Source organism: Rhodamnia argentea, chromosome 1, assembly GCF_020921035.1.
Source record: "Rhodamnia argentea isolate NSW1041297 chromosome 1, ASM2092103v1, whole genome shotgun sequence".
NCBI lineage: Eukaryota > Viridiplantae > Streptophyta > Magnoliopsida > Myrtales > Myrtaceae > Rhodamnia > Rhodamnia argentea.
In genome coordinates, this window is record NC_063150.1 from 9876657 (window position 1) to 9888680 (window position 12024).

Sequence of the window (12024 nt, forward strand, 5' to 3'; positions counted from 1 at the left end):
TCTTAAAAAATTGCCACGTAATATTAAAAAATTAATAATAAATGATACGTAATCAGTTTGGCCGAAATCTCTCTACGTAGGCATTTGAGTGATCGTTTTTTTCTTTAATTTGACACTTAAGTGAGTCGACGAAAAATTTTGGTATTAAAATAAGTAATGATAATATTGACATTTCTTGAAAATTGAAAAGGACCGGAAATTTTATTTTAAGAAAGATGATATGTTTCAAATAAAGTTTTGACGATATTCTCAGAGCATAATTAATGATTTTTTAACAAATGTTTTTAAGGTGTTCTTTAGCATTTTCAATTGTCAAAACGGGCCAACTCTATAATGACTTTTGAAGTAAGCAAGCGGAACGTGCTAATTAATGATGGATGAAAAGAGCATTCATTTTGTATTGGGATGATAATGAGAATGATTCAGGCAATCTGGACAATGCCCTCTCCAACTATTTACCACGTAACCTAAAAGAGATTTCGCTCAATGTCATCATTAAATATATAAACATTGTAAATTGGTATCGTGACATTCATTTCTGATATTATATTGTGACAATCTCATGTTATGGTCGGTCCACCATTTGTCGCTTTATGTGATTAGAGGGCACCATATCCTAAAAAGCAGAAAATTAATAGTAAGAGAAAGGGCTGAAAAAGGTGCCACAAAGTGAACTCGAAAGCCAAATTAAAAAAGCTGAGCAATTGTTGCTTCTCAGTAATATTAGCAAAGGCCAGTGCTTAGTTGGGTATATTTTTTCACATCCCAAAAATTTAGGTTGATTCTCAATTCTACCCTAATTTTTTTTTGTTCCGTAAAAAACTCCCAACTTTAGGCTCAATCCCAATTTTACTCTCAATTTTGTTGTCTCATGAAAATTCACAATCTTTTACTTGAGTCCCAGATTTACTATCATTAACCCCCCTTCTAAAATTTCTCGTTGACAGTAGAGAGATGGAAAACCCGCGAGTGTAAGCTATTAGAGCTTTTCAAGCCAAGTGTCTCGAGCTTGGTGTCCCGTCAACAAGTTCTCTGAACGTGAGAGATGGGAGACTCCCGAGTTGGTAAGTAAATACAAAGTTGCAATTTGCAAACTATAAGAAAAAAATTGTAATCTCATAACAGGCACTGAACAGTTACCAACAAATTATTTGCAAATATATAATCAGTAGTCATTCTTTTATCAAAATTGTTTTGACAAGGGGCAATTATGTTCTTTAGAAGTTATTTTAGACCCATTAGAGAATGTTCTCGTTTCTGCAAGAGGAGTAGGCACCTAGAGTTGGGACATGGGTAGGATGAAGCACTGTGCTAATCAAATCTTGATAGACACACTTGAAAGCGAGTAATCAAAGATCAAGATCGAATCAATGACCAAACCCTTGATAGGAAAAATAAGAAATCTCAAGCGAATAGCTAATTGAATCCGATGCGTTTTGGGTCCACCAGATGGGACAGGAAACCTCAAAACGTGCTCAATCGAGTTACGGTCATTTGTTAATTGGCTTACATAACTTCGTACGCACCACGCAATCCGCAATACGTGACTTGCCCGGCAACTCTATGATAGGGACCCGATATAGTACTTACCACTTTACAAGAAAAAATAATGTGAACAGTTGCAATTACGTGGATGAAATTACGCGGTTGCACGATATCAAATCTTCTTTGTGGCTGGACTGTTGCTTCCCCTTTCGATAACTACTAGCTTAAGAGTCCTGGAGTTCATGGACAAATTGTGCAAAAGAATCCTAAGTTTATTACACTTTTATCGGTTCAGTCTTAAATTTTTTTTTTTTGTCAATTGAATCCTAAAACTTTTCATCTTTTGCTATTTGAATCCATTGAGCCAATGTGCATTAGAGGTGTTAAAATAGTGGGTCGGATTGAATATGATTGGACCCATATTGATCCATATTCATGGAATAAAAATTCAATGATCTATACTCGACTCGACCCACACCTGAACCGCATCCGACCCAACCCATATTGACACCTCCCACACTTCTCTGCCGTCACCCCCGACCGCTCGCCGCTGCAGCCCGCCCGCCCTCCCGCTGCCGTCGTTCTGGCGTTTTGCTTCTCCCCGATTCCCCCGTTGTCAGCACTATCTCGACCCCCTTTTCCCTTGTTTTATTTATTCATCTTTGTGTGGACTTTTTGCTTCCTTTTTCATGGAGGGTGGTGGCGCTCGGCAAGGGACGAAGCGGCCATGCAAAGGACTCCGGGCGGCGGATGTGCAGCGCCGGTGGAGATGGACTTGATTCAGTGGCTGAGAGTGCACAAGGAGCGAGAGAAAGAGACATCGTGAGTGTTGTGTGATTGAAGTGTGGAGTAAATGCGTTCTCCCTCCAGGCCGTGCATGACCCAGGCTTAGATTTGAGCTTCCAGGCAAGAAAGAATACCACTCTTTCATCGGAGTTTAATCGAACATGTGGCCATCCATGGGGAAGGGCACTCTCTCTATCTCTCTCTTTACACGTGCGGGTGGGCCTTTGCACGCGTTGGGATCCAGCCCGTGGTGTTGGAGAGAGAAGTAACAGGAGTAGTAACGGTGTTCGCGCGAAAGAGGGAAGAGTAAGATGATCATTGGTAACGGTGCATGTTTCGCCTTCTTAAGATCTAGCCCCGCTGGCAGTGGCGGTGGCGGTGGAGCGCGGCGGCAGTGGCAGGCAAGTGGTAGTGGTGGATGGGCAGCAGGGGCGGCAGCAAGAGGTAGTGGTGGTAGGCGACGGGTGGTGGCAGTGGGCGATGGGGGGGCTTAGAAAGCTATAACCCATGGATAAAAAAGGATTGAGCTAAAAACCCATTAAAATTCATATTTAAATAGGTTTTATAATGTCAGACCCATTTTTTAAATTTAGTGAACCCATATACGACTCAAATATATAAAAGTGAGTTAAAAAGTGGGTCAATGACCCATATTGACACCTTTAATGTGCATACCTCACAAAATACCTCACTTCAACAAAATTGAGCAAAAGCACATCAGGAGTGCCAATAATTTTTTTGAATCACTTAAGTGTCAAATCGGAGAAAAAACGATCACTGAAGTGCCAATTCCGGCCAAAATAATTATTTAAGTGCTAATTCCGGCCAAACAGTACATGTGGCATTTTTTTATTAAATTTTTAATGTTACGTGTCAATTTTTTTTAAAAAATCAACCCACATGGCGTCCACATGGATTTTTCAACTTAAAAATAATTATTTTTAAAAAAATTAAAATTAAATAGAAAAATAGCCTAAAAAAATAAATTAAAAAAAATGGAACCGTGAGTTTGCGGAGGCAAGGGCTCACGGCCCTCGTCGTTGCCACCCCCACCATCACCGGCAATGGCCGGCGAGGGGTGGGGTATGGCCGAGCCCCCGGCGACCCCGCTAAGGCCTCGCCGAGGTCGGCGAGGCCGGGCCATGGCCGGCCTCGTAAACCCACATCGAGGCCAAACTCAACTAGATCCGGGTGAGGTCGAGCCTCATCGGGGCTAGGCATGACCGACCTCGCCCAGCAACGGCTCGGCAAGGCTTGGCAATCTCTAGGCGAGGTTAGACCTCCCCCAAATCCGGGTGAGGTCGGCCTTGCCGAGGGTTTGTGAGGCCGGCAACGGCGGGGCCTCATTGATCTTGGCGAGGCTTTGGCGGGGGTCGCCGGGGCTTGGCGATCCCCCTCGGCTATCCCCCACCCCTCACCGGCAATGGTGGGGGCGGCGGCGGCGACGAGGGCTGTGTGAGCCCTCGTCGCTACAAACTCATAGTGCCCTTTTATTTATTTATTTTTTTGGGCTATTTTTCTGTTTAATTTTAATTTTTTAAAAAATAATTATTTTTAAGTTGAAAAATCCATGTGGACGCCACTTGGGTTGCTTTTTTTTTTTTTTAAATTGACACGTAACATTAAAAATTTAATAAAAAAAATGCCACGTGTCTTGTTTGGCCAGAATTGGCACTTCGGTAATCGTTTTTTTCTCCGATTTTTCCCCATTGGACCTCGATGTTAGGTCTGCGCCCTCTTCCCCCTTAATTCACGTATCCATAGCCAAGAGGGAGCCAAGTCCGAGCATGTCAACATATCAAGTTGGATTCACCTTCATTAAAAAGCTTAAGCTAATGAGTTGTGGGCCAATTAGAAGATATTAACTGCTCTACACCACATCAATTCTCCGATATGGGATTTCTTTAACACCACTTACTCATATGTGCATTCTAATAAAAAGTACACCACATGTGCCAAAATTTCCTAGTGGGGCAGCAACAATTTCCCATCGCAACAATTTCCGGTCACTTATTTAATTTATTTAACTTTCAATTTACCAGGCAAAAACCAAATAATTTGAGCCTTGGAATCGATTGTCCGGGCCCTGAGAGCACAGAATCAGTGTAGTAGCTGGTGCAGTTATGCAACGATCATCAACAAAAAAACAAACAAGGAAAAGAGAAAAGGAACACTCTGATCCTTATTGATTGGACGTGAACATGCATCCTTTTAGTCACGTTAGATCAGATCAAAATTATGTTAATGAAGAATGAATCACGCGTCATGTTTGTTGCATCATTGTACTCTCTCTCTCTCTCTTCTTTTTATTCTTTTCATAACTTTAGTGCATCATGTGGGTAATCAGCTAGATTGGCATCATCATATTATATGCTTAAAGTGTGGACAGCCCAAAAGAACTTGATTAGATCACATAGCCGCGCCCTAATTGGATCTAGCCCTGCATGAACAGCAAAAGAGTGGCCATAGTTAACGTGACTCGAGATTATCAGGAACCCATATAACCCATAGAAACCCTAGAGCAATAATCTCATCAATATCATCACTTATGAAACATTAATACAAAGTAGCGTCTTCTTATCTAATCGCATATCACTGTGCACTTTCTAGCTAAGCCTTCATACAAGGGAAGATTTTACGGTGGACATTATAATTCGGATGTGAAGGAACGTGTGCACATTAAACGTCACAATGAGAGTCTCGTATATAATTTACTTGAGGCTCAGATTGATCTAAACGTTCTGTGAGCCTTCTAGGCATTCTCACTTGGAAGCTAAGAGAGTGAAGAGAGAGGATTAGCTAGGTTCAGAGCAAACGGGAAAAGATGTAGAGTGAAGAACGAGGCATAATCTCAAGAAAGAATGGATGGATGGATACATACTTATGTAAAGTAGATGGTCCCAACCTTCGTCTTCTTTAACCTTCTGTCTTTTCGACCAAAAACAAAAAAAAAAAAACATATTTCTTTTCAGTGGTCCTAGAGATGAAGAGGCATTGATCCCACCATTGAATCTTGGGTCTAACTTCACTCTTGGTAGGTTTTGAGCGAAGAAGTGTGGCAGATACTGCACAAGTCAAGTCGCATCACCCGATGTCCTAACCCGATATCATCGATTTCAGTCGGTTAAATGTGCTTGGTTTCGAGAATTTATTGAAGTGATTACCAAAGAAATAGAAACCCACCCCATAGGATTCTGTGGTAGTTCCTCGAAACATCAACTTGATATACCCGCGACTTAGAAGCTGGGGACTGATATTGTTGAAACAGAAGCTTGATGCGATCGTGAAAAAAAGGGGCAAAAAGCAGAGCCACATGGAAAAAGGGAAGGGTCTCTCATCCCTTGTCTGTCGTGACCTCCACTATGTTTTCTTTTGGCAGATGGCGATCATCTCTCTTGGTGGCTTTTGGCTCTGCAGTTTCTGCAATACTTCGATCCAATCATCATGAATGTCTTGAGTAATCTTCCATCGAAAAAAGAGTTTATATTAGGGCTTGTTTTCTCTTGTTCCCTAGTAAGATCCTCGAGCATACGAAGGCTGCGGTGGCTTGTTGCCTCTTCATCTGGTGTGGATGACGGGGAGAGCATGCCAAATGCTCATCAAATAGGGTTTTGAGATTTATATGTTTTTTTTTTTAATCTAAGAATATCATACCCTCATAGGTATTAATATGTTGGTCAAAAGCCCAAAAAAAAATTTGGGTTGGGATTATGTAGAATTAAGAGGTAATTGTACTTTCTTAATTTTGCCCTATTTGAAAGAAGGAGACATCAAAATATTGGATTTTGTTGCGATGCGCAATAGGATACGATCACTTGGGACGAATTTAAAAGAGAATTCAAATCCGAGTCTAGTAACATATTTAATTTGACCCACCTTTCACTTAAAAGGTTCGTGAGGTGTTTTAATTACATGAGAACTGATGTTCACAATCGACGTGAGATAACCCCCAACATGCCATTGATGGAAGACTAAGGTTCGTGAGTGTTTTACATGAGAATGGTCTTTCATTCATTCTAATAAGGCCAAAATAGCAAGGTTGTGGTTTTAAAAGTGGAGATAGCAAAGTCGCAGTCTTAAAAGCAGAGACATGTTTTTGGTATGGGGGTGAATAATCAGGTATGTTTATCTCTCTCTCTCTCTCTCTCTCTCTCTCTCTCTATATATATATATATATATTGTCACTTTTCTATGTATGTTTACGTAATTAGACTGTGATAACTTTATGAAATACCCCACCAGCATTCCTTAGGAAATATTGGTCCCAGTTTAAAATACATTTCAGAAGATGGGGAAATACATCAATGTAGGTGTCTTCCATTTTTTTCGAGAAGCTGATCAAAATTAGAAAAGCCACCGGTGTCTTCTTCGATATGGGCATGGAATGAGATGGCTCATTCCACTGTCGCGGCTCTCTACTTCCACCAAAATTAAGAAGAAAACAGCGAAGCACAGAAATCCAACTTTCAAAAGATTCCCATTTGAGGAGAACACCTCAGAAGACTTTTGTCTGGGCCTCATCTTCCCTTTTGTGCAAATTGGTAATGGCTGCCACTACCTAGCAGTTCACAAAGATGAAATTGCACGATCATAAACAATTTAAAAAAAAAAAAAAAACAGAGGAAGAAATTCAAGCCCAGGCAAAGAGTCCCCTCGCAATCAATGTCAGGCCCAACAAGTTACGGCGATTGAATTCTAGGTTTAACTTCTACAAGAGAAGCAATTTATTTTCCACAAACTTCGCGGGTCTAATCTATCTTTATGAATGGCAAGAAAAGAAATATAGGTACCACCGGACAAGATGTGGGGTTGTCAATGACCATAGGTTCAAGCATGATTGTGATGGTCCCAATTCACATCACAAGCTCCGTTTCTTCTTAGCATGCACCCAGCGCAGGTTCACGTGGTCTCCAACCTCTTCTAGACCAGCGGAAGTTCAAGGTTTGGGTGTTATTTCGTCTGTAGATATGATACAAAATCAAGGAAAACCAGCTTGACTCTAAGCGTGTCGTCGAAGGCTGTCATGGCGAAAAGGTACTAGAGAACGGACTTTGTGTTGAGGGTTAGGCGCCGAGCAGTTCGATTTCGGGCGGCTATGTGGCACCCATGGCCACTAAGTAGCATCCGCGTCTCCGGCCATGGCCAAGGCTCGTGCGCAGTAAGCAATGAGTGAAGGTCCGGCATCGCCAGCTTGTGCTGGGGAAACCGGTTAGACACGGATTAGTCCCTAACATCCTTCCATATGTCATCCTTTCTGAAATTTCACGAAGCTCCCTCCAAAGTATTTCCAATATTACATATTAATAATTTGTAGGATATCTCAAATTAGAACCTGCTAGCTTGTGCCTTAATTTAATTCTCCAAACAAGTTACCACACAAATGGCTAGGTTTTGGGCTCAGGATCTCAAATGCTTAAGTAGACACTAGGAATAATTGGAAATTGAGATTTTCGTCCCTAAACTCTAATTTCGTATGACTATCCTCTCTACGATTGAACTTTAAGTACGACTCTCGTAAAAACCTAAATTCGGAAGATACTTTGGTGCTATAATTGGACTATAGTTTAATCAAGAGCAAAAATCGAAATATGAATCTTTGCATGATTGATTTCCCAGCACCCATTTGCATTTAGTTTGGGTCACCATACATGTATTCACGTTCAAACCGATCGAAACAAAGTCACGTATCGATGTCACGACCGAATTCGATTTTAATTCGAATAGACTGAAACCACGATTCGAGCAAAACTTTAGGAGCCAGAATGTCGATTTTCAATCTCGAGACCAAATTACAAAAAATCTATCAGCTTTTAAGATCGTGGACGTAATTTCCTCTTCTTCTCTTTTTTTTCTCCGTGCACATCGCATGCGGACGGGAGAGGAAACACTGAGAAATAGACGCTGACAAACAGTAAGTTTCGATCCTCAGGCCCATGATCCAAGAATGAAACTCGTCCTCTTCAGAAGGACGAGCATTATGACTGCATCAGAACTGGACCCGACTGTGTCGGGGTGCGTATGTTTGAGGGAGAGGGAGAGGGGGAGAGGGGGAGAGGAATGTCGAGGGAGAAATGAGTGTCTGGCGGTGGTTGACGAGCATTCGATGCTTCCAAGAGACTGCTCAGTCTCAGCAGTTCCTCTCAAGAAGCACGGGAGACATCAATTGATGCTCTCTTTAGCTGAGAATGGTGAAGCACACTCCCCCAGAATTATTTCCTTTTGCACGAAGAACCAAAGCAATGTTGGCTATATGTGGGTCTCCAGCATATGCCACCTGTAGCATCCATTCTTGCTCTTTTCGTCGTGAACTAATGCAGAAGCTAACGAGTCTTGTGATTAAATACCAAGTATAAGTTGAACGCCAAGAAGAATAATAAACACCACTAGAGATTTGTGTATTAGGGTTTAGGAAACACTTTAACAATTGTGCGACTTATTGTGATAGTGCAATTCTGTGATTGATATTGACTTTTTTTTGCGGATGACTCTCTCATTAAGTAGGTACCCATGCTCGAACCGAACCACGTAAATTTATGATACTCTTTATCATCCGCCGTTGATTTATCAAGTAATTTCGTCTACTCGCATTTGATATTTAATTGCTAGATCTGCTGATTTCCATGTTATCTTATGGCCATTGCCATCAGACCACATCTAAGATTTCTAGAGTTGACTTGGGGCTTTTGCTTTTTTTATCGATGCTTGGAAATTATGTTGTTGTAATTATGTTTGGAGTGAAGGTTGTAATTGAGAAGTTTAACAAAATGAACAACCTTGGGCTGTAGAACATTAAGACGTATGCCGTATAAATGATAAGTGCACTAAAAGTTTTAAAACTTGCCACGAAAATGTAATTGAGTCCTAAACTTTCAAAAGTGTAATCAAATTCTAAAATGTCAAATTGATGCAATCAAGTTTTTTTGTTAACTTCGTCTAACTTCTCTAACAAAATTGTAGATGTGGGTATATATTATTATTTTCTCTCTCCTACGTAGTGTTGACGTGCATAAAACATGAAGTACAGTGTCAAAACGATGTCATTTTAGTTTAAATATAACTTCTTAATCTAAATGTTATTCAAATTAGATTGAAAAAATATACAATTTTCTTTATAAAAAAAAAAAAAAAAGGATGGCAAGCTCAAACCAAGCGAGGGCCGGTTAGGCCCTCGAGGTCGCTGCCCACCATTGCCGAAAAGGGCTAGAGATGGTGGGGCAAGGTTAGACCTAGGTCATCGAGCCTCGACCAAAGACCGACGACCTTGGCCAACCGCATGCATGGGCTGGATCTTGGGTGAGGCTCGCGGCCCTCACCTAGCTCAAGTGAGGGACGAAGACCCTCGTAGCCTATGGTCGGCTTGGGTCGCCGAGCCTTGGCCAAAGGCCAACGACCTTGGACAACCGCAGGGAGGGTCGGATCTTGGGTAATGGTTGCCGCTCGCAACTATCTCAAGCGAGGACCGGGGACATCGTCGCATGCAGTTAACTCTTAGCGAGGGCCCCGACGACCCTGGTTGATCCTCGCCGGCCATTTTCGGTGATGGTAGGTGGCGGTGACGAGTGTCCTACAGGGCCCCACCTCTCTTGCATTCATTTTTTTTTTTCAATTTTATAGATTTTTTACATCTAATTTAAATAATATTTAGACTAAAAATTAGATTTAGATCAAAACAATGTAGTCTTGGCCTTATCATTCATGTTTTCTCTATGTAGGAGAGAGAAAATAATTTAAAGAAACAACATTAGTGTTTTTCATTAGTCAAGTTGGACGGAGTTAACGGAATGACTCGATGGCACTATTTAAAAGTTTTAGAACTCAATTGCACTTTCGTGACAAGTTTCAAGACTCGTGCAATCATCCTCTGTATAAACAAACCAAAGTTTGGCCAAGATATTGGATGGTACATATAAGTTGCTAGAATTGTAAAAGAGGCTGATAAGATTGAGTTGATGGAGAAGGTAAAGCGTATTAATTCAGTTGAATCTTTCAAATGAGGAATTTCTTGATAGTAGATTATTCACGGTTGACTCTCCTCATTAGGGGTATGCAACTAGACCAGGTTTACCATGAAACCGGACTGGACCACCCGAAAAACAATTTTGAAAATAGGTTCCTATTCAAACCGTTTTGGGAATAGGTTCTAATTTTTGCTATTGGAACCGATCTGATTTTCTGTTCCAAGTGAAGACCCACTCGAAAACCAAGCCGGTTTCAGAACCGATTTTTAGTTATTGTTAAAAAAAAAACCTAGTTCCGCTTGTCTCACCTCCTCTATTGTTGGTGGATTATAATTTCTATTGCTCATATTAGGGATTGTTACTTTTGGCGGATAATGAGTTTTATTATCCATCTTTTACTTTGAATAGTTTCTTTGCTATTCATATTATTTTTCTGAAAAAAAAAATCAGAAAATGAAACAAAAGAAAAGTAGATTCTCGAGTAGACCCTAGAACCGGACCCAAAAAACAGGGTAGGTTCCAAAATAGGCTTCACGACAAAAAGGATAGGTTTCGGGTTCCAAAAAATGAAAACCGCTTATAACACGGTATGATTTAGGCTCTAGATCTAGAACCTACCCATCCAAATCATACTCACCCTACTCCTCGTGGAATGAACACCTAATCGGACCACTTAAATATTTGGTTTTTTATTTATTTCTTTTCTCGTTGATTACTTTGATATTTTCGTCGTCTAGCGTTTGGTATTTAATTATAAAATCTGTTAGATTTCGAGTTATTTCACAAAATTTTTGCTAACAATGCAATTTATTCAAGTGTGCGAAACTCTTTAACCACCTCTAAATCCTACCCTACTGGATGTGACAGTTATCGTCACAAACACTCTAGATAGTTATTGAAGCAAATAGGTCCATACTTTTGGGAGTGACTAGATAAAACACTTAGGTTCCGTTTGTTTCGGAAAAAATAAATGATTTGAAAAAAAAAGTGTTTCCTAAAGAACTTGTTGCCGATAAAGAAATTTTTATCCATTAACTAATTATCTCAAACAATCACTTTTAGGAATATATTTTTCAAATCATTCATGTTTTACTAAACAAAAGAAGCCTTAAAGTACTGTGGTTCTAAATGTAACCCATCTTTCTGTGTGTTCTAGTTTGTTCAATTTCTCATCAATAACATTGTTCTTAATGAGTGAAGCCAAGAGAGTAGAACCAATATCCAATGCTTGGTGGAGGCTATAAAGTGCGTTTCAAATATGTCATATTGTGTAAGTATTCCCTTCTGCTTCTTGATTTTGCTATAATTTTCGTAGAAGTTTAAAAAGTAAATACTTCTAAATCACTTTTCATGATAGACAATGGAAGGACGAAATCCGTGGAGCAAGCAATTGGTTATTGTCTAAACTTCAAACTTCGGTTTTTAGGCAGTGGTTTGCAAACACTGATTCTAATGAGAATCACTACCACATTGTCTTCTTAATGATATATGTAAAATATGCACGACACATTTTCACCGGAAGAGACCTACCACCATTCCAGTAGGGGGTCAAGTGAAGTCGGAACCCATTTTTGCTCTCTTCAATCACGGCATTAGCAGAGTGAGCTCGCCCTTCATTCATCAGGTCTCACGGTAGAGATTGTCTGATAGGTGGGTGGAAAAGCTACAAGACGTCACCAAATTCCGTGCCGTCTCTTCTTTATTGACTTTAGCTTATTACAAATATCTCGAGACGAAACTAAAGAGCCCGACATTTTTGTTCCGTTCTCTCTTTCCAAACCGGTAGATAAATTAT